A 17,703-nucleotide genomic window follows, 5' to 3' on the forward strand; every position below is an offset into this window, starting at 1 on the left:
AAGGGAAGGGTAGAGCCGTAAAGGAAAGCCAAGGCTCTGGAATTATTTTCTGCCCAGAATATTCTAAAATTTAAAAAGCAAAGACTTTAACATATTCCTTAAAAGACTCTTCACGTAGATCTACCAGGAGTAAAGCATGAGTCCCAAAGTGCATCACCTTCCAACTGCTGAAACCCCAGCAGCCCCACAGCAAAAGCCCACTGGGTTAGGGAGGCAAGGCACGGCAGCCCTCTGACCAGTGGAGGCTGTCATGCACAGCCCTGCCTGGAGACTTGTCACAAGCCCTTTGGGGACACAGAGCTGCTCGAGAGGCAGCTGTTCAGCTGCCACAGTTCAACTCTGCAGACAGGGGGATCAGACAGCAGACATGCACAGTGGGGGCTTCTCACCCCTACACCAGCTGTGTCCTTGTCACAAATGCCATGGGTGAATATCTGGGTTCCAGTAACAGCACTTACTGTTTGAGCCTATGAAACCCAGCTACTCACTCTTCTGCCCTGCTTTGCCCTTGTGGTTTCTGTACTAGGAGACCAGGAGGCTAGCATGAGACTTTGATTAATGAGTCACATCCCAATCCTTAGACTAATTCTGTTGCATACAATACTGAAGGCAATGCACAATAATTTGTACAGTATTAACACTGTGCAACACTAACACACACCCCCGTTTTTTTTTTTTTACAATCCAGTATAGACTATATTAAGAAAAATACTATTTCCACATCAGTTAAAACTCTGGCAGTCCTGCAAGGCATCTGACAGCTAATAGATCAGTTCATGTGGAATACCTTTCTTGGGGGCTGTACTTCTTCCCTAGACTCATTCAGCACGATTTGGAAACACTGACAAGGGACACTCCACCCTGTAAGAGAGACACTGCTAGGAGGTGTGGGAAACAGTATGGGAACAGAAGGGAGAGTGTGTAGAGCACGCCTGGGGAAACAGCACTGAGAGGAACATGCTGAGCCCAACAGCAACTGCAGCCAAAGGAGGGCAGGTGACCCGTGAATGTACCATGGATTGCTATGCTCAAAAACACCACACCTCACAGGAAGTACCACACAGTAATAAGAAAACCCCACATTTCCTCTCACTGGGTTTCCAGACTTACTCTACAGGCAAACGCTGAAGGGGACTAAGGGATGACACAGCATTCAGAGTGGCTACCAGTGAATGGCTTGTTCGAGGCATGCCTTTGTCTGGAGCTCTGAAGGCACCAGGAATTAGGAGAGGTATTGAAGCAGCATGATGGCACTGGCTGTGCTACAGAGCAATTGTGCCAGAATTGTGTAACTCCAGGGATGACTGCAGCAGCAGGCTCGGATCCAGCCTGCTCACGTGCTCCTGGGCTGAGGGGAAGTACCACAGCATACCTCTGACTTTCTTCTAGTTCCAGGCTGTAAGCCTCAGTGGTCCATAAACAAATGCCAAGGTCCACCTGCTCTTCTCTTTCCCCCTAGCAAGAACATTTTTGGCAGTGTTGATATGGATGGCTCAGAAGCCCTGGGAACCATCCCACTGTATATCACTGCCTTTAAGGCATTCAGCATGAAGTGAACCATGATTCCGAAATCTTACAGCCAAGTTTCAAAAATTGTGACTATTTTGGAAGCAGGTTGTGCTTTTATGCATAAATACCAGGAGACAATAGAAAGACCAACAGAATTCATCAAGATGCCAATATGGACACTTGGAGACACTGCTTGGATGCAACTTTTAACTCGTTCATTACTCAAAACTTGGGCACACAAATAGATGCAAAGCCTAATACCAAAGGGAAAAAAAAAGATACAAGAAGATTTCTCTGGTATCTGTCATAGATGTCGTCTAAAACCTAGAACAACACTGCCAAGATAATTCTCTTTATTAAGGATTACGTCTGCAGTAAACACAGAAGAAATCATGAGATTCAACTCACCCAAGAACATTAAAGCCGCCAAATTGTCTTTCCTGTTTAGAATAATTTTCCCATGATCCCTGCGTGCCTGAAGTCTTCTGTTTCTTTCATACATTATATGCACCTGGTGACAGGCTTGTTAGAAAGATTTATGAAAACCCTCTCAAGCATCAAATATAACACTGTTGGGATTAACGCTAAATTCTCGTAACAAAAGAACATCGCACCAGTGGAACAGTCGTCAGCTGCTAACCTGCAACAACTGAAGCTGTACAGCAAAGTCCTATTATACTTCTGTGTATTGTATGTAAAGTATCTAATAAGGACAGAGTATACAACCTGCCTTTCAGAAATTAAACCATTTTGGCAGTGCTACATAGAATGTGCATGTGTATGTACTGTCACAGAAGACACACAGGGAATCATGTATACCAGATCTGGTATAAGATTTGTATGTTTGCTGAAATAAAAACACCAGTTAAGTTTATCTGTATATTGTCTCTTGGTAAGGCACCAAAACCCACAATAAACACCCTATTCATTGTAGTTTGTCTCTACTTCACTACTGATATGCAATTCTCAGGATCTCATTTTCTCAAAAATTCCTCCCTTGCTGAAACCCAAGCCAGCAGCCCTACTTTCCTTCAGAAAGACATTTGACACAAACAGCTAAAAAGGAAAAAAAAAAAAAGCCTGTTTCCTCTGAGACTTCTTTCAAGCAGTGTGGCCTCTGCACAGGCATGTGCGTTGCTAGGAAAACCACCATCTCCGTTCCCTGGACAAGGCAGGAAAGCAGAGCAGACAACAAGGAGTCCCCTTGCAGATGGCCAGAAGCAGCTTTTAAACCAGGAGTCCTGCAAAACACCACAGCTGATCTTACCACTGGCTGCTAAAGAGAGGTCTTTCCAACCCCACCACTCTGCCCAGATCCACCTGCTCCCTGGGTGCCTCACTGTAAGCTGATGAACAGCTAGAAACATCAAGCTTTTCCTGTGGTGCTAGTTTTATTCCTGTTTAAGTCCCCCAAACCAGCTCACGCAAGCAGACAGGTGGGCTGGTGTGCTGGCACACAGGGAGGTCATGGTGCTGCGCTCTATGGGGAGGGTTTAATCCAAGAGGCACAGGCAGGGTGCTCCTCTTCTCCAGCCAGGTCTCCCACCCACTCTTCCTTGTGCCTAATCTCAAGATGACAGTGAGAAACCAGCAGGAAACTTGTGGCCTTCCTCCCTCCGCTGTCCCCCAGAAAGGTTGGTTTGTCCTGCTTGCAAAACATGGTCAAGGCAAGTCGATGCTTCCAAGGCTTCTCCTTAGGCTCCCACATCCAAACTGTGGTGGGATTTCTAAGACATAAATAAAGCCTGTGGCTGTGTTGTACTACTGCAGTCTCAGGGAGAGAGGGACTATCACACACAGCCTTAATTCATTCCACTCTTCCACAAATCTTCAGAGCAGCACCCTGTGGCAGTACCCGCAGTGTTGTGGCAGGCACTTTCAGGAGTGCTTGCTTTGTGTGGAGGACAGCGTCTAAAAATCAGCCCAACCATCGTGGACAAAGCATGTAACTGTACATGTGGTAATTATCATGTATTTGAATTGTAATCATTATTCTCCAGGACTGGATTGCCCTACGAATAGAAAGGGACAGATTAGTCCCCTCAGTGGTTGCTCCAGCATGTCTGCATATTCAAAGGCATGACTATCACCTGCTGCTTTGGACAGGGCTTCCTCATTTCTGTACCAGATTGTAATTTAAAGAGCAAACAAGAAAGCAACTCGAATTTTGCAGTACCCTTGCTCCACATAGGAAGGAGTCATAACCACCACTAGTGTTTTCGTTACCTTTTCAGCTTTTTATGAAAAGGACATTTTTCATAATGAAACAGCATAATCATTTTCCAGTGCCTTGTAACAGACAGTAACACTATCTCCAATCATCTTCTCATTTGCAGAGCTGTTCAGGATACTAACGGCTGCCACCTTTTGAGAAAGTTTGAATTTATGGCCTCTTGATTTCTTCCAACTGTGTGACAGGACACAAACACAGTTAATGCCTTTTAAAGTTAGCTTGCACGTAGCTTAAAAGATACATACCATAACCGAGAGCCACCTAATGGCCACTGCCTGCTACATCGGCCCCAAGAGGAAATCCTAGCCTTGAAATAATCTTTATACAGTAGGCATAGGATAACACCCTGCTCCTGCAGACCTGTCATGGGGTTTGTGACTTTGGGAATGGTAACCAAAAAGTCTCCTGAATTCCACCACAACTTACCACTTTGGCAAACAGACTCACACAGATTAAGCAACAAAAGCATACCAACAGTTTGCTGGCAAAAAAGTAGATGAGTTTTTTTTTCTAAACATGCACACTTTTATATGCACAGAATGTCAGAGACAAGAACAAAATAATCCCTTGCATCCCAAGAGAAGAGGGAAAGCAATCAGACTTAGGGTATATTAATAGCTATTAGTGCCCCAGACAGAAATGCCTGAAAAACCTGTGCAGGGATTCTAATTCCTGATCAACACAGGAGTAAGGAAGGTCACAGGTGGCCAAGATGTCAGTAGTCAGATGAAAACAGGTTTTATTGGTTACAACAAATGAACCAAAGAATGAACCCATGATCTTGGACATGCCTGAAGGTCTTCCTCTAAGAGACTATGTTTATGGACTGAAGCATGAACAACTACTGCCTCTCAAAAGGAAACTAAGTAATTTTATATTTCACTCTCCATTGCCTAAGAATTAAACTGACTTTTGCAACTGTGCACTGAAATTCAGCGTGCAGCATTTCCCTGAATTCCTCTGTGTGAAGAGCGAAACAGTGGATGTCAAAACAGAAAGCAACTGAATTACCATTGCTACATAGTTCTGTCCTATTCCTTACCCAGGTTCTCCCTCGGAGTCTTACTCAACTGATTAATTTCAATAACACAGTAGAAATCTTTCTTTTGTCAGGTTAGTTTTCTGCTGAGCAGCACATTGAATTAGCGTTGCTTGCTTTCCAATCCATGCATTTCTCCTGCCCTCCTTGTCCCTCCAGGGCACAAGTGTCCAGTCTTGACCCAGACTGGGAAACGGCTCCAGCCAAGGAACCACCTGCTGAAGGACAGCCTGTTGTGCGCAGAATTCACACACACACCTGCCTTCTTCTGTTCTGCCTAATGAAGAGTTTTTTCCTAGTATTCCCCTCTTCTTGTGACACCTCCCTCCCCAGATCTACTCCTTCCGAAACCACAGTGCAATACAAACATGTGTTTCCAGCAGCAGAATCCTACACTCAATTACAGCAACACATACTCTGCCCAAAAACATGACTCTGAACATATGCTAAATATCTACAGGGAAAGCAAGGCCATTCTAGTTTTTTTAAGCCAGTGCTAAGAAAGGTGTATGTTTTATAATCTCATAACTATAAGGTTGCCAGTAGGGTAGGATACACGACTGTTAGGCCTCAATTAGTCAATTTGAGAACATAAAACAGCCTTGCAAGTATCATCAATCACTGGCCATCTGCTAAGGTACTGTCAACCAACGTCCTCACTCCCCTACCCACTGAAAAGCTCATAACCCAAGCTGACCTCTGAGATGAGTGCTCCCCTGTCTTTGCCATGTGCGTGGCTGAAGGCGCGCAGTAAACACCCGGCATGAAGCAACTCCACGCATGACCAATGTAGCAAAAATTTTACTAAATGCTAATGCCAGGTGATTGCATAAAATCTGTATCTGTTACTTTCCTGCACCTGTTTTGTGATAGGGTATACTAAGAGAGATAGGCTACTAATACAGCTCTGTGAATGACAGCTCCTTTAACTTACCTGTTAATCTTTTTCATGGCCACTGCTTCTCACTGCTCTACGGGCAACACCGGCAAAATACCATGCTGCAGCAATATTAATGATAAAATAGAATTATTAAATCAGAAGGCCTTTCCAAAGCACTTGGTGGAGAAAATACAAGGAAGACTGAGAGATTATAGAATATACAGAAAAAAAAAAGAAGAAAAAATTTACAGAGTATAGAAGATCTTTTACTGCCCCCCCCCAATTTTAACCTAAATTCTCTCATGAGGACGCAGGAGCCGTCTGCACCAAAACAACAAATAAGATCTACTTTTGCAGTTCTGGCATTCTCACTGAAGCTTTTTGCTTTTCCAAAGTTATTCATTCTTCTAGTCCAACCATTGTATTTAATGATGTTTACAAAAACAGATGTAGGCTCTTCAGATTAACTGAATATCGACACATTCCCTACTATGAACCATTTTTAACCACATCGTTACTACAAAGAAGCTCTCATAATTTACATTTGGAATTTACAAACTAGTGACAAACAGAATAGCTTTCAAAATTTGAAATGCTTTTTCTTTTTTTCAATTCTTCCCTGGCCTGATCAGACACAGCTGTTCCCTGTCTGAGGAGGTATCTTCCCCACTGCTAGTAACTCATAGGAAAGACAAGGTAATCTCCATTTCACTATACTTTTTTGTTTTGGTTTGGTTTTTTTTTTTAAACTTATGGTAAACTGCATACCTCCTCAGTAAAATATAAATCTGTTTCTCCTGCTTTGTCTGAGAATTGTTTCACAGAGCAAGAGGCAGGGGAAGAACACATTAAATGAACCCTTAGGAAAACATAGGGGGAAGTGGGGAAGTCACTGCCTAGGCAGAGTGATACTACGACACTCGGGACACTACTTTTGACTTTGCTTTTTCCTCAAAAAATTACTGGAATGGGAGATTAATGGACTATGAATTATTTCATGTTTATTGGGATTAAAATGCTATACAGATTTTTATCTTTCAGATCCTTAATAACTTTCTTCTCAGTTTCTTTACAAGGAATTGCTGCTGAGCTATTCAGTGTGTTCAATCTTCTGTTTCAAGCCCTATAAGAAAAAATAGAAGATGATCCCCAAGCTTCCCAGAAGACAGGCTTTCCACTATGATACACACAACACCACAAGCATTACACTGCATCAAAAAAGTCTTCACAAGTGGAACAGTATTGTGGCTTGTTGTCTTCTCTGAAGTCCTGTTACCTCCTTTCTTCCTGTACTCTACCTGTATTCTCTTTTTACAGCCTCTCACATTGCTTTTTCATGTGGTCCTGCCTGTGTATTCCTTACTACTTTGTGACGGGCACGTGGATTTGGAGATGAAGGTTCAGAGTGCAGAGTTCTCTGGATAACAAATGCTGTCATTAGCTCGTATCTGACAAATTAATTATCTGTACTGTCAGGCTCAGAGAGCCTTTTCAAAAGTGCTCTACCCAAGAATAGAAGATTTTTTAGTATTGTATTAGGCAACTCTTAATCACCTACACAAGAGGACCATGAAAGTCAACCTCCTAAACAAGTTACAGATGAAATAATGTTTATTATATTCCTTGTGAAGTCTGGGCTTTAGACCTTTTGTTGATCAATATATTAGGAATCTCAAAACAAAAAAAAATATCAATTTCTTAAGTACATGCATAAATCTTCACATAATTAATACTTAAGTAATTTTACATGTTCAGAAAACACCGTGCAGGCAGGTTAGCACCCCAGCTAACGCTGGGCTAGCATGAGCTAAGCAGATACTCTTCTTTTGGGGGGCAAACCTGATACAGCAGAGGTACTAAAGGCTGCAGAGTGAACCAGTAGAAGAAAGCTCCTTTTCCTCTCTCAACTTCAGACCACAGTTCATTGCCCAAGCATGTCCCCAAGTTCTCCTGTGTTCCTAAGACTGCTTTGCCTTCAAAATTCCTTGAGCTTCTAAGCACATTTTTTTCCTAGGTTTCTAAAGAAAAAAAACTTCCAACACAGTTCAAAATTTCTCAGTGACTACTGAAAGATCATAAATTGCTTCAGATACGAAGGACACAATGCCTCAGTAACCCCCCACCTTATTTTTATCATAAAGAAAATTGCTTGTGCTGTCCAAAAGGAGATTTCAGTTTTAAATAAGTTACTGATTCTTACTTCTATGTGTTTTCGATTAAAAACCAAGCCCAGTTAACCAACCTCAGCCAAGCCACACTATTATGCATTTAAATCTATGCTTACCTACTTAGCCTGATCTCAGCCACGACTAAAAGGAATTTTAGACTCCTTAAAATGCAGAGCCAAAAGTTAAATAAATATAGACACCTAAAATAATGAGATGCATATTTCTGCTGCAAAGTTACACTAAACAAGCCGAACTCCTCCCTGAATAGAAACACCATCAATTACCGACTTTGCAATGCAGTCTCCTGGCTTCCCTGTTTTTCTTCAAAACATTAAGAATCCTGCTGAAATACCCCCTTTTTTTTTTCCCTTTGAGAGGAGAGGGAAGTTGGTATGTAATTTTATACTACAGAATTTGAAGCAAAACAAAGGGAGCAGTTAATTTGAAGTGATGTGACAGAGAAACAAGTTTGGGATGGTAGCATTACTCACAAATGAGGGTTAACCTGGCAGAAAACACCTTCCTTCTTTCCTACAATTTTTAATTTGGCCAAAATAAGCAATAATCCATTTTTTGTTGGGGATGGATTTAAAATGAGATGTCTTGCCACTCTTTTGAGTTTGGCATGGGAATTCTTTTTACTCTTTGGGAATCACAGACACATTCCAGCAACTCTGAACACAGATTTTCCACTGACCCTTTTTTCAAGTTATTCTGAAGTTTAAGTAAATAAATAAATAAATGCAACATTACCCGTTTACCTCTCAGAGAATTAACTTTGAGGTTTTTGAGGAAAATTTCAAGCACAGTAGCCGTTAGCCTTTCAGCAAAGTCAATGACAAATTTTCCTTGTACACCCCCGAGGACTGACAGGTACATTGAGCTATAACAACTCCTAAATGCCTTTGCCTAGATTGGTCTCACACACGTGTGACACTGTTAGCATCTGAACCTTCACACTGATCGTGGGGAAGCAACGGCTTGTGTCTTTCCCTTGCATCCTTCTTTACCAGGGAAGATAATTTATCATTGTTGATGCATCTCTACTGATGCAGTTGTCATCCCTCATCAGCCACTGTGTGGGAACAAGGCTGCAAAAGATGTCAAAACTCTTGAGGCCAAGGCAAAGAAAGCAGAGAAATCTGGAACAAAACCTGCTGAAGTCACTTCTGATTTCACTCCAAAGTCAACCACAGCCTCCATCTCAAGGTAGTGACTCCCTAAAAGTTGTACTTGCCTCAAAACTTTTTTGGTGAAAAAATTCCTTGGTTATAAGACATGTTAAGCCCTATCATTCATGATGTCCCATTAAAATGGAGTTCCCCAGCCTATTCTGTATTTTTTTAGCCTCACCCACCAGCAATGCCTTTCCTGTAGGCACACTACAGAAAGCTTTCAAGGAACACAATTTTTTGAGCACAAAATAAATACAATAATACAAAAAATATAAACAAAATTCTGTATTTTCATAGCACAGTATTCCAGGTGCACAAAAATATCCTGGGTTAGACCCTGAAGAACAGCTTAGGATCATGCTGGATCCAAACTTTACTCCATTTTCCATTTCAAAGCAAACTTCAGCACTGAAAAACAGATCATGTTTCAGATACATAAAGCTTGCAGTGAGGCAACACATAACTGCTTATTCAATTTTTTTTTTTGCAATTAGTTGGGGATGCAATAATTTTCCCAAACAACATAGCTCAGTTTCTACCTACCCAGCAATTCTTCTGCTGTTTCTAACCATGTTTGTTTACACTCCATACAGCTTAGCCATGTTTGCATTGATGCGCACTGGGAAAATCTGTGCAGCCATCCCTGAGCACCTCATTAAGAGCAGCATGAAAAGGAAGAGGAACGGGGGAAGAGGAAGAGAACAGGAAAGCACCCTGAGGCTAAATGTGCTATACATAGCAGATGGGTAATGTGTCTTGGCACACCACATTTCATGGAAACAGCATGAATGTTGCCAGCCAAAATGGTTGTTGGGAGAAAAAGTGCTCTGCACTCTGCAAAAAAGAAAGGACTCACCAACTTCATTGTGGAAAGATGATCAATAGAGGCCTCTAGAAGGACAAAACATGATCTGTTTTCATGGTTACAGACATTAGACAAGGACTTAGCTCTACTTAAAGCAAGTTTTGCAGAAAATTTATTATTTCTACAGCTGAAAGTTAGTTTGGGCTAGGTGTCTAGTGAACCCACTAGATGGTCTCATTAAATACCTGTTTCTGCCATTGCAGAACCCCTTGGAGCAAATAACAACATTGTTATCATAGTAATTCACTAAAATCAGCATGTAATTTATTACCCTCCCCATCTCCTTCCAATTAGTGGAGGGCAATATAGTGTGACAACAGAAAGGAAAAGAAAAAAGATTTTGCCCATGAAGATGTCCCTGCGATGCACAGGATGAGTGTGTCCTGCAACCGATACCACAGAACCGGTGTTGGTACTGCAGACAGGTTGAACTGCGTTCTGCAGTAAGCACTAATCCCGCCCAAAGCTTTGTCTGGCCATGTGGCAACAGGCTGCCATGCATTGGATTTCAAAGGTGAGGTAATCAGAGTACAAGAAGGCATCCGCGTTATAACCAAGACAGGTTTTGCAGCACTGATCAAACCTGGCAGAAGCTGCTGAAGTTTGTCCCACCCAAGTTTTATACATTTTTTTGTACCAAGAGAAGGGAGAACAGAAGGAACATGGGTTTTCCTTCCCTTATAATAGGGCACGCTGCAACTTGTCAGAGACAAAGCACTTGGCGTTACACCTGGGTGGGGATGGATGCAACCACACACATTTTACCCTCCTGCCCTATGCTTTCAAAAAGTGAATATTTTAGGCAGTACCTTTCAAAAATAGTCAAAGGATGTCCCTGCCACACACCCCTAATTCCTATACTGGAAGAAAAAAAATTTATCATCATATTTTGATGCACTTGAAAAGGAACTAGAAATACCACCTTAAAAGTAATGGAAGGTTGTCAGATAACTTTTGTTCACAAGCCAAACCCACCTGCCTTACTGCTCCCCTACCACTTTGCATTTGTACCGACTGCTAGGAAGAGTCTCTCCATGTTTTACCTTGGGAAAACTACCTTGTTTTGTTTTCTGGGTTTTTTTGTTTGTTCGTTTGTTTTTTAAAACAGCTACTTTCAGTTCCGTTTGCATCACTGCATTCCTGCAACACCTGTACTGGTTGTATGGGATAACAATCAAACACTAATTTTGTTCCATTTATTCTCCTCATATTTTTAAAATCCATACTTATAGGGGATAGGGAAAGGATTTTGCTGCAGCCATCCCTGTATTTGGGGCATGGCCTGTAGAGATCAGTCATGTGAAGCTGATCTCTTACCATGTCATCCATCCTGCTCTCAAGCCTCCTCCACAATTGCTTTCCCAAGGGTATAGAATTTGGGATGGTAGCAAGCGACACTCAGGCCACTTGCAGAGTAGATTTGTAATATAGGTAACTTTCTGAAAGTCACTCGACCTTTCTGGATTAAGGCACATTTTCTTAGTGTGAAGAAATTAAGAAATGTCAAATTGCATTAAAGCTCCTTTGTGTTTGTGGGACTGCTTCTGATTGACTTCCAGGGGGTTAAATGAAGAGGTCAGAGTAACTTCATCCATGCACTGCCTACAGGGAATGTGCAGATGCAGAGAAGGAGAATCCATCCCCACTGTACTTTGTAATGTTTCCTTATCTTACAGTTTCTCATTACAATAGCCACTAACAATGCCAGTAAAAGATGCTCTTTTAAACAAACACCAGGAACAAGGAATTTTCAAAATTGTACTTCATTACTGAAGTATACTTGTTTCAGAAAAATTTACATGCACACACACTCATGCTCCAAAACCATCTGAATAGAAAAAGGTTGGAATAAAGCCAGAAATGTAGTAATATGGCTGAAGGCTGTTCTTCCGTATGAAAATACGAACAGCTGCACAGTTGTTCCAAAAACAGAGGCATGTCAATGCCCAATTGTTTGTATTTTTCTGAAAGATCAAATCAAAGGTGTCCTCTTTAACCAGCACACAATTTTTAGCCCTTATTACATCTGAATTGCATAATCATTTCAACTACTGGGAAATTTGCCCCTTTGATCAGTCAAGAGAATTATTGCAGACCTATCAGATGACCTATGGAAAAACTCCTGTTCCCCTTCCGCAACAGCTTTCTATATGCATCAAGCAAGCCACAAAATTAATGATCTTGAATATCAAAATAGTCTTCTCCAAGATGTTGAAGCTTTCATTTAAACCCTCACAGCCCCAAGACCCCTTTAAGATAAATTATTTTATATTAGTAGTGAAGGAGTCAGATTTACAAAGTCAGTAAAAATTCATAACTTTCGCATTTTAATCATTCATAGCCGCCGTATTTGATTTACCCTACAATTTCCATCAGAAAATGAAAAAGTTTTGAAGAATGAGTTATTCTCAATGTAAATCTTCAGCAAGCCTCTGTCAATCATGTTAGTCCTTTCCCCGTTAGTTTTTCCTGCCTCCTGATTGAAACTACACAACCAGTTTAATTACTTCATTACTCAATGAATTCTTACCTTAAAAGGATGTAAATATATGGAAAACTAAACTAATACACAGCAATTCTCCATGGAATAGAGGAAGGCATTATGTCAGTATAGCTTGTGAAGATCAACTATATTCAGACTTTTAACTACCCTCACACTTTTACAACGGAAAAAAAAATGCTGTAGAGGTTGGGAACACTTCTACCAGAGAATAGGTATACATGCACAAAGAAGAGGGAAATAAACAGTTCCATACTCCAATACAATATTTGCTTGCCCCAAATTGTACATTCCCTCTGTTGTATCAGAACAACCACCTGTGGGGAGCTACCGTTCTAGAAATTATAGCTGAAAAAGAAATTTCAGTGTTGGACATCTGTTAGGAAGACTAAGCCATTTTTGCTGGCAAGTTTTATTCTTTTCCTTATTTATTAATCTCCAATGTGTTGAGCAGCTCATCATACCTTTGTTCAACTACAGGGAAAGAACTGTTTAGTTTACAGCACAGTTTTATATGCAAATTAAATTCAGTAGACTCTCTACTCATCATAAGTGTCAACAGGAAAAAAAAAACATGACAGATTTAAGGTTGTTGAGATTTTTTCATAAACTTTGAAGGAACACTGAAATTACAAAGCATGCCTAACTCACTGTAAAGCATTTTCTCTAAGCATGATGCCAAATCATGTATATTAAAGGATTTTTTCCCCCCTAAATGTACTATGACACTTCATGCTCCATTTTCCATTTCTAAATAAGTGTGACAATTAAAAATGTCCTGTCTTCTGCATACAGTCAAACTTACTGTTTGCTTAGTTCTGCCAGAAATTAAGCTTGTTTCTACTCTGTGGAAACATTTCTGTTAGATTTAGTAGCACTGGAGAAAAAGCAAGTTTTCACCCCCACACAAATCAGAATTCAGGAGGAAATACAGAGTTCAAAATGAAGAGCTATTTTACTGCCAATAGGGGGTAAAAAAAGAAGTCTTAACAAATCAACCAGCTGTTGCACTAACAACATCAAATGAAGAAATTGTAGAGCTTATTCTACCCTTTATCAATAATGCATGGCTGCGCACAGACAATTTATAGCTGTTTTCCATCACTGGGTATTGTGTAGTACTAAATTAAGTCTACAAAATTCAAGGACAGTCCACCCACACAGCTACTGTAAGCTAGCCAGGCCACTTTGAATAAACATTTTAAAGGCATAAAGTGAGTTTTATTAGCATGCTGAGCCACAGTTCCTACTGGACAAAGCACCTCCATTGAAAAAGTAAAAGTACATTTAGCAGAATGAGAGATGAGTTGCTCTTGTGCCTTACATGTAGAGAAATCTCAGAAAGGAAAAAAAAGAGTATATACATGTAACAACTCAAAACCCTGAATTTATTAAGATTAAAACATGAAGCAAGAGGATTTATTTTCTATACCAGAAATAGACTGTCAGTCTCAGAAAATCCAGACAGGTGCTGAACAGGTCAGATTCTGACAGCGAAAGAGCTAAAAACCAAAGATGGTTTTGATGGGTTTTGTTTACATTCAGGTAGCTCCAAAGATTAATAGACTTATTTTTTAATCCTTTACAAGTCATATAAATCAGAAAAGCACACATAAGGCTTTCATCAAGATAAAGAACTAGTTATCGTACTGAAAGCGCCTCAGCAACATTTATGGCACCAGTAAACAAGTGAGAGGCGGGGTCCCTTCCACAGGCCAAATTAACCTAGAGACGGTATGGCACAAGTTGGTTGCTTTTGGTCAGTCCCACCTCTTCCTATCACAGCAGTTCCAGCACTTGAATGCCTGAAACAGACCAAAGCATCAAGGAACTTCGAGTGCACGAGCTGGTCAGCAGGAGCAAAAGTATGCAGATGCCAGGACTGCGCATCTAACAGCTTTACCCAGGCCCTGCTCTGGGAGTGGCCAACATGCCACTTGGGTCCTCCACCTGGGACCTTGCTAGCTTGGTTTTAAGTATGGAGTCAGGTGTAACCAGCCACAACATGGATGGCAGCACCACCAGGAAGTGGGTTCGGGTCACATTGCAGACTTCTACTGCTGTTTCTTTTACAGTCATGCTGTCCAGCTTCCCTCTAAAAAATATTGGCAAGTATGAGGTTTGTGACAACCTTTTTATAACCAGAGCACCACTCCAGGTGGGACCCTCCAGGTCTCTGTGGTAACTGGCATGACAAGATGATGTCCCTGCCTGGAAAAACTATTTTCATACAATGTGGGAAGATGGGCGACGTGCCATGTAGCACAGCATGGCTAGGGCCACTTGATGGCTTTGTGGCATATTTAAGCAGAGCCACAGGTAAAAGAAGGAAGGATGCAAGAGACAGGATTTAAGCCACATCTATTCTAAGTTGGTCAAGTGGAAATATCTGGCCAAAAAAAACCCCAAACTCATTTATTGTGCAGGTACGGAGAGAAGAAAAAGTCAACTCTTATCAGTGGTATTTGGATTTGCAGACACCTTTAATTTTCTAGTTAAGGTGTATACTGCTGTATAGCAAAGTTTAACTTCGCTTAAAACAGGTGTGCCTTCTCAAAAAATCAGATCACCTTTGCAGATGCAAGCATCTCACGGACCTCTGAAGCCAGCTAGTCAGTGTGTAAAACTCTGGTTTACCTGCTCCAGCAAGCCCAGAAAATTCAGAAAGTGAAGAGCCAGACTTGACTTCTTTTCACTACATTGCTGTGCCAGGGCAACCATCCCCCAGCATTTGGTGAAGCTGTTTCATCCCCATGAAAGCATCATCTCTCTGCTCTGTCCTACAGGGAGAAACTATCCCAGATGAAGTTGTACTCACAGAATCTCAGGTTGGAAGGGACCTCAGAGATCATCAAATCCAACCTTTCTAGGAAGAGCATGGGCTAGACAAGATGGCCCAGCACCCTGTCCAGATGACTCCTGAAGGTGTCCAATGTGGCCGAGATAACCACTTCCCTGAGGAGATTATTGCAATGTGTTTAATAATCACATTATTACCGCGATTAATAATGTTTTCTATAAAATATTTTTTAACATTTTCAAGATATGCATAGGTCTAAAAAACCTACAGCTTAACACTTAGCTAAGGAAAGCAACTGATGAATATTTATATTTTAACATACAATACTGTCAGAGTGCAAGGTTTTCTTCAGAGGGTTGGTTGGGTTGTTTTGGGGTTTTTTTCCATTTAAGAAGTTGAGTTTCTGCTGTGAAAGTGAAAATGCTGTTTTGAAGTCTAATTATATTGCAGTAAACGCCTTGGCTAAATCAAGGCTACAGGACACAGCTTTGAGAAACCCCTGGACAATCCCAATGAAGCAACCATGGCTTCCTAAGTGGAAATTAATTTTAATAAGTCCGTTGCTCATCTCACATTGCCAAAGTCTGTGATCCAGTTAGAAGTGCACTGCTTTAGTGACTGCACAGGGATCACACTCAGTGAAATTCAGAGATACACAAAATGGTCTTGGGCCCTCTCCTTGGAGCATGACTCTCCAGTGAGATGCTGGCTTTGTAACTCACAGGCAAAAAGCACTGAGGTGGTCATGTCAGTATTCCAAAGCAGCAGTTTTCTGCACAAATGCAAAACGCCTTGAGCACAACAAAATGTTATTGTGTTACTTGCAATCATGGGCACACATGGTCTTCAAACATTGTATTTTATGAAGAGAAACTGAGCCCACTTCACAAGGACTTGCTAAATTAGTAGCCACAGTGTGCCAACATTTAATTTGTAGTACCGCTCTACAGTGATGGCTATTGCCATTAAAGTCTGTACCTTCCTGTCCTCTGTAACACTGAGTTACAGTCCTGCACTTCTTAAACATACAGTGGGACAGGTGGCACGCCACTTGGTGTAAGGATATGCGAAGAAGCTCTGTATGTATATAACATCAGGAGTACTTAAATTCAGAGCATTTGAGTAACCTTTCTCTTCATCCTGCTCCTCTCCATAGCCACAGCCTTGTGACCAAGCTGACACAGGAGCTGCCTTTACTGTCTATTTCTTAGTGGCTGTACATAACGCTCCTCTGCTTTCTGAGCAGCTGCCAGTCAGCAATCATTGCTACTTTGGCTCCTCAACAGCAGATACAAGTCTGCTCTGGGATTTCCAGCCTTACTGCAGCCATACTCTTCCTCCCTGTCTGCATGTGTTTCCTCACAGCCTCCTCAGGGAGGAGCCTTCTCCTATCCTGTACCTTGCATGGCCACCCATGCACCCCACCAGACATCCAGGCTGTGACTACACTAGTTTACTGACACCTGCTACAGTGCACCAGGCAGCCAGGTCTGGGGACCTGCAAGGGCAACCTGAGAGTCCCTCTATGCATGTACCCACATTTCCTTTGCTTAGAAGCCCACCCATGGCTGAGGGTGCACGCTTCTATAGCCAGGACATGGCTGTGGCACACAGCCACACAAGAACTGGGACAAGCCTAGTCACAGTGATAGTGTTTCCTTATTTAGCTTTTTCTAAGCATTTCTCCCCGCTGCCAGCTACAGCCCTGCCTCAGAGCCCAGTAGCAGTCATGGGTGCTTTCCCCCCAGCTCCATTCTTTGCTACTAGAAAAGACAAAATTCACCTACAAATGCTTTTCCCGGTAAAAAGGAGCTCCAGAAGAGCAAAAGCCCTGGTACATCCAAGTGAAGACCAGCATCCTGCAAGGAGGGAGAGGCGCTGCTCTATGAGCAAGAGCCCAGAGCTGATTTGAAACATGCTGGTGTGAGGTCTGCAATGGATGTGCAGGCAGGCTTCTTGGTCATGGCAGCGTGCCACAGGTGCATTGCAGCACCCTCTGCCCCCTCTCTGAACCAAGTTTTGCGCAAGAGAACCAAAGGGAGAGTCAGTGAAGTCTGGGTGCATGCACGTACACACATGCACACACCCCATCTAAATGGCAAGTTCAGAGAGTAATGAAGGCAGGAAATCTGCTCTTCTACACTTAGTGAGTTTCACAGTTTGGGAAAAACAGCTGGTGACCCTCCATCTTCAGGATCACTAGATTCAGGAACCCTTTACCTGTCCCACCAGCCATCAGCAATTCAAGGCCCCATCTGTAAGCACAAGATACACTTCACACTCAAAAGCCAAACAAGCTGTCCCCACACTGCTTGGTTTCACTCTGATCAAAGCAGCAAAACCAGCACAAGACAAGAGTTAACCTGCAGTTACCTATCCTAAACAGTCAGAATGGCCGAGACCAAATCTTTGCTCTTCAGGGGATTAGTTCAGTTTTAGGCCTGTCTTATCTCTCATCCAAACCTGCAGCACATGGCAGTGTACATAACAAGGTGGCCAGTGACTGTCACCGAAAGTAAATACAAGAGTCACCT

The 17,703-nt window shown here is 41.9% G+C and overlaps 1 protein-coding gene across 4 annotated transcripts in view; it reads right to left on the reverse strand.

Moving 5' to 3' along the window:
• KANK1 (KN motif and ankyrin repeat domains 1) overlaps positions 1-17,703 on the reverse strand; it is a 132,472-nt gene that overhangs the window by 78,979 nt on the left and 35,790 nt on the right. For 3 of the 4 annotated variants that reach the window (XM_075080057.1, XM_075080060.1, XM_075080056.1), the window contains exon 3: positions 15,188-15,324. The exons of the other annotated variant lie outside the window; for it this stretch is intronic. The gene's annotated coding sequence lies outside the window, so the exon portion shown is untranslated. The remainder of the gene's footprint in view (positions 1-15,187; positions 15,325-17,703) is intronic. 4 annotated transcript variants of the gene reach the window in all.

This window comes from Phalacrocorax aristotelis, chromosome Z (genome assembly GCF_949628215.1).
Source record: "Phalacrocorax aristotelis chromosome Z, bGulAri2.1, whole genome shotgun sequence".
NCBI lineage: Eukaryota > Metazoa > Chordata > Aves > Suliformes > Phalacrocoracidae > Phalacrocorax > Phalacrocorax aristotelis.